We start from the raw sequence: 5782 nt of genomic DNA on the forward strand, positions 1-5782 counted from the left end.
AAAGGGGAACTGAGGCCTGGAGGGGACAAGGGATTGCCCAACAGCCCCCCGGGGCAGAACCAGGGCCAAGTGTCTTGACTCTTGACAGTGATTTTTACAAGAGCCGGCTATTAGGCAATGCTGAGAAAGACAAAGCAATTTAAAGGAGCTGTGTCTGTACAGGCAGGGGGCTTGCCTCTGTACAGTCCAGAGAAGCTGCCACTGGTGGCATCCTCACTGACAATTTGGTATATGGTCTAAAAATAACCCCTCTAGTTACACCACTAATAGACACATAAGAGATTAGCCTTCTAGCTGGGGGACCTATGTCGTCCGTATGGAACAGATAAGGCGGTTGATGATATTGACAACAATCATAGAAGCAACAGTAGCCAAGGTTTACTGAGGACTTACGGTCTTCACAGCAACCCTTGACTTAGGTGCTGTTACTGTGCCCATTTTCCTAATAAGGAAATAGAGGCCCTAAGAGAATAAGTCACTTGCCCAAGACCACCTGGCAGGGTGATTCTACCTTCAGCCTCATTCAGGCTGGTGCTGCATGAACTTCTCAGTGCAGGAAGTCTTGGTTGAATGTTCATTATGTGCTTTACACCCTGGGAGGGACAGGAATCAATATCTGGTTCTTTGGATATTGAAACTTTGGATCTTGACGAGATGACATGCCTTATGGATACACGAGTGGGGCAGACTCTGGGGCTTATCCCAGGGGCTCTGAGTGGAAGGGATGCCAGGTTGGGGCAGGCAGAGAAGGCTTCCTGAAAGAGGTGAATCTGGAAGCATGGATTGGGTTTGAATGACATGGAAAGGGACAAGGCAGAGAACATTCTCATAAACTTCTCCAGCACGTGGCCTCTGCCTCCCGCCATCCTCTCCTCCTCTTGCTCCCTGATCGCTCTGCTCCAGTCACACTAGTTTCCTTTTAGTTCCTCAACAACCTCAACGTTATTCCCACCCCAGGATCTTTGCACTTGCTCTTACCTCTGGCGGGGACATTCTTCCATCTGATTTTCCTGTGCCTCCAGTTCATTTATCCTTCAGGTCTCTGTCCCAGTGTCATCTCCTAAGAGAGGGCCTTCCTACCACCCAACTTCAATTGGTCCCCTTCCCTGTCTCACCTGCATAGTGCATCATCTTACGCTGTTTAATTTGCTTCCTTGAATTTGTCATGATCAGAAATATTTGGCTTCCTCATTAGGCAGGAGCTCCATGAGAGCAGGGGCTTCACGTGTCTTGTTCACTGCAGTGCTCCAGTGGCCAACACAAAGTTGGCTCTAATCAATGAGGACACTGTTTTCTGATAGGGCTCCAAGCCTGGAATATGCTGAACCCTGGTCTTCAGGAGATCCTCAAACCTACAAAAGTTGGATGTAAAAGTTTGGGCATCTGTGGTTTTTCTACAGAGAAGGTCCCTGGCTTTTTCCAGCTTCTCAAAGGGACTAAGAAAGGAATCCAAGAAAGGCTGTACTCTGCATGACCACCAAGGCCTCTCCCTGGCCCAAAAGCCAGGGCTGATGCTTTGCCTTGGTTTTTCCATGCAGGGTGCTGGCAGACTCCTCGGAGGCCTGTTTTGTGGTCTGGACAGATGTATATTTTTATAGGATCGGTTGCTATAGCTCCCAGGCATCAAGGAGACTAAAATTAACTTAAACTTTGTGTTTTCTTCATAAACCAAGATAATGATTCTGATGAAAATAAGCGATGGAACTATTGCTAGTGTTTGGCTGGAGTTCCCATGTTGCCTTCGGTTCAGGAATTGGAAAGCTGATTGGGGATAAGCTAAAACTCTGGGACAGGGATCTGTCTAGGGACCACTCCCAGGCCCCTGTGGGGACACCCTGAGGAAAACTTGGAAGGTTTTATATCTAGGGGTTAGAGCATCCCAGGGGAACAGGAGCCTCTGAAGCATGGATGACTTGGACCTAGGAAGGGACACAACTACTCCTGTTCTCTTCCTTCCTCTATTCCTACCATTTTTACACCCTTTTGGCCATTCCAAAGTACTTCCTCATCTGTGACAGAGCAGTCCTGCAAAGGAGTCAGGGTGGGGCTTAGAACCTGTATTGAAGATATGGGGAAACTGAGGCCCCGATCACCCCGTAGAGCTGGGGCTCAAAACCAAGTCTCCTTACCCCTGGCTAAGAGGCAGATTCCCAGTCCCACCAGGAACCTGCTTGTCTTTCTGCTCAGTAACTCGAGTCTGTCACCTGAACCATCTCTGGGAGCTGGACTGGGGCCAGGTAGACAACCAGTGTTCCCACATATGACAGGGAGCAAGAGGTCTGAACTCTGGAAAGAGACCAGGGAGGCTGTTGATTTGGCTTCTGGCAAAAAGGAAAGCAACGAAGCAGAAACTTAAATAAATTAAAGCAGTGCCAGGAACCATCCCCTAAGGCCATCCATTAGAAACTGTCAAGAACTTGGTGGTTCAGCTCTCCAGGCCATAAATCCTGAGTGGGCCTTGCAGGTAAAAAAACAAATTTTGCATGTGAGGACTTGATGGCCTGTTGAAACAATGATGACTAAGCTGGGAAGAGAGATAATATCCAATATTACTGAGCAGACACTGGGCGAAACACATTATATCCATTATCTCAAGTAATCTTTGCTTAATGTACACACTTGAGTAGTGTATTAGTTTCCCATTATTGCTACAATAAATTACGACAAACTTGGTGACTTAAAATATACATTTATTACTTTAGTTCCGGAGGTCAGAAGACCTAGAATGAAGGTGTTGGCAGGGCTGTGTTGCTTCTGGAGGTCTGAGGGAATGACCTGTTTCCTTGCCTTTTTCAGCTCCTAGAGGCCGCCTGTGTTCCTTGGCTCACAGCCTCACCCTCCATCTAAGCAGGGCACCCCGGCCTCTGCCACCGCCACCACATTCCCTTATTCACTTCCCCCTCTCACCTTCCTCTTATGCTCTTGTGATTACACTGGGCCCACCTGGATTATCCCATCTCAAAATCCTTAACTTAATCTGCAAAGTCCCCTTCGCCATGGAAGGTAGCATATTTATAATTTATAGGGATTAGGACATGAACATCTTTGGGGGGCCTTGTTTTTTTTGGTTTTTTTTGTCACTACAATTCCCATTCCCATTTTAAAGATAAGAATCCAGAGGTTCAGAGAACTAAATAACTTGCTCAAAATCCCGTAATGGTGAAGCCAGGAATCCACACAAGCAGCTCAACTCCAGACCCCTTCCCCGCCCTCTCCACCAAGCCACCTCCTTCCCCATCTGCCCCAACCCCACACATCCTTCAAACTCTGGCTGAATTTCTATTCTCTCAAAGCTGAGAGCTGGTAGGGCCCTTAGACCCTACCCAATTCTACACCTTCTTTGAACAGCTGGGAAAATCGAGGCTCTTAGAGCCCAAGGTCACAGTGCGAACAGCTCGGCCTGGAGCCCTGGTCTCCCAACTCCAGCTCTGGCCGCCCCTAGCCTGCGGAGGCAGGAACCGGACTGACTGATCCCTTTGGGCTGAAGATTATATATCAAAACTCTGAAATTCGCCCTTTGTATGTCTGGCACAAAGTCAAGGCTGCCAAGCTGAGAAGGCCGGGCCGTGGAGACTGACTCAGGCTGTTGTCTTGTTACTGTATCTTTCCCCAGGGGGCCCTCCCATTGGCTGGAGGGCACAAAGACCTCATTGTCATCTGGTCCCCGGTCCCCTGGGCAGAGTGGCCGATGACCAGGACAAGGCCAAACACGAAATTTCACTGCAGTGCCCTCCCACTCGCAGTTCTCCCGTCGAGCAGCTCCAGATTTTGCCCTCCGCTGGCTACAGTTCACAAAGGACTTTTAGACCCGTAATCTTATCGAAGGGCACAGTTAGTCTATAAAGTAGAAAAGTCAGCATTCACCAAGCACATTTTGGGCTTGAGTAGACAGAGTGTCCCTTGGGGACTTGCCCAAGGTCACCCAGCTCGCCCGTGTGGAGCGGAAATGAAAAGTCTAAACTCAACATTTGGTTCAAGACTCTGCACTGTATTAGCTTCGTCCACCCAGGTTCCAATGAGAGGCCCCCTCTTCACTGAGGTGACAAATGGTTTATAGCGTGTTGGCTGCTGTTTCTCATGCTGACGCAAACCTACCAAAGAGATGCTGTAATCTGAGTTCTGAGTTCAGTTCTGCCCTCAGTAGGGCTCGTGCCCACAGGCCCTGCCCATAGTCTGTCCTTGAGCAGCTCAGCCCCCCCCCCCCGCCTCAGTTTCCTTACCTGTAAAATGAGCATGATGATCATACTTGGCCTCCCGAGTATAAAGTCAGTGTAAGATTCAAGCGAGCATGTGTTTTAGAGAATCAGTGAACACAAGAGCGAAGTCCAAAGGCTCAGCTTTGGAATCAGATCTCTGGGCATGGGTCCCACAGCGAGTTATTTAATTCTGGAAAACTTGGGGCATCTTATTTAACCTACCACCTTAGTTTCCTCCAGGGTAAAGTGAAACTTTCCACTTCAGGTTCTTGAGAGGATTAAATGAGATCATATGTGTAGTGCATTTGGCCCACTGTTGCATATTATGACATAATCTATCAATAAACATCAGCTGTCTTTTCATTAGATCATTAAATCATTCAACGTTTCCCAAAGTGTGTTCCACAAATTATTAGTCCTCAGAGAAAAAGGGGGGCCCTGGGTTCAAGTGAGTTTGGTTAATGTGGCGTTCGTCACCTTCCTCATGGGCATCCCTGAGGCCTGTTAGAACATTAAAGGCTCTGAAAATTCTGCAGAAAAGAAACCTGATTAACTCTGTTTAGCTGTTACAGAGCCCTCTATTTTGAGTTTCTGAATGGGTCCTACATAACTTGCATTCCATGAAAAACTCTTTGGGAAATGTTTATTTGATCCAACACCCTTGTTTTAAGAAGAAACTAAAGTCTAGGAAGGTGAAATTACTTGTCCTGGGTCACCTGGGCCCAGGGCAGCAGAGCTGAGATTTGACCCAAGCTAATGAATCCTTTGGCCTATTGCTCTGAGAAAACACTTTCTGTTGTTGGTGTGGACACACAGTCTCTAAATGTTAAAGATTTGTATTATATGTTTCATAGCCCTTTAGCCTTTCTCTGGGATTCTATATCCCTGACTGGGGGTGCAGGGCTCTGTGGGCCTGAGCTGCCTCCCCGCAGCCCTGGGCAGGGTTGGAGGAGCTCGGCAGTGGATTGGTTCTGTCTCCTCTCATCTCGGGCTCTGTAATGTTACAGCTGCTGGTCCTGGTCCAGGGAACACTCACACGCAGGCACCAATTTTCTTCTGAAACCCCACATGCCTGGATATCTTTTCCGAAGGAGGGGAAGGCCCAATAACCCAACCCTACAACGTGGCAGCTCTTACATGTTCCCTGACGTGGCCCACACACCAGACCTCTCTTCAGCCTTAGCAGCTGTGGAACCAGGAATAATGACAGCCCGCCAGCCCAGCGACGTGGCAGCTAGCGCTGTGACTTAGCGGGTCTGGGAGGCAGCCTGGGGACTCCATGGGTTTTCTTTGTGTCCCAGGGCTGGGGTAGGTGGGGGACTAGAAGGGAGATCTGGATTAAGCAGCTGAGCCCCTACCTCCTTCTTCAACCCAAGTCTTTTTTTCTGCACCATTTCCTGGACCCGGCAGGCCTCACTTCTAAGGCTGATCAAACACTGCCCCAGTAGATCATCCCTCCCCGCTCCTGGCTCCTATACCTCAGACAGGAGCTTCTTGTAATGAATCTTCGAGATTCTCCATGTCAGTGGTTTGCAAACTGCCCTCTTAGAGTTCTAGGAGTGCCTTGAAATAGCCTTAAGGGGGCA

The 5782-nt window shown here is 48.7% G+C and overlaps 1 long non-coding RNA gene across 1 annotated transcript; it reads right to left on the reverse strand.

Annotated features, from left to right (window-relative positions):
• Nucleotides 1–526: 526 nt before the first annotated feature.
• LOC308557034 lies at nt 527–4393 on the reverse strand. The gene is made up of 3 exons (XR_013998781.1): nt 4221–4393; nt 1116–1352; nt 527–593 (listed from the first exon to the last, which is right to left on the reverse strand). It is a non-coding gene; the product is annotated as an uncharacterized lncRNA (long non-coding RNA).
• Between the last annotated feature and the right edge of the window lie 1389 nt (nt 4394–5782).

The sequence above is a fragment of the Miniopterus schreibersii genome (genome assembly GCF_964146895.1).
Source record: "Miniopterus schreibersii genome assembly, chromosome: 4".
NCBI lineage: Eukaryota > Metazoa > Chordata > Mammalia > Chiroptera > Miniopteridae > Miniopterus > Miniopterus schreibersii.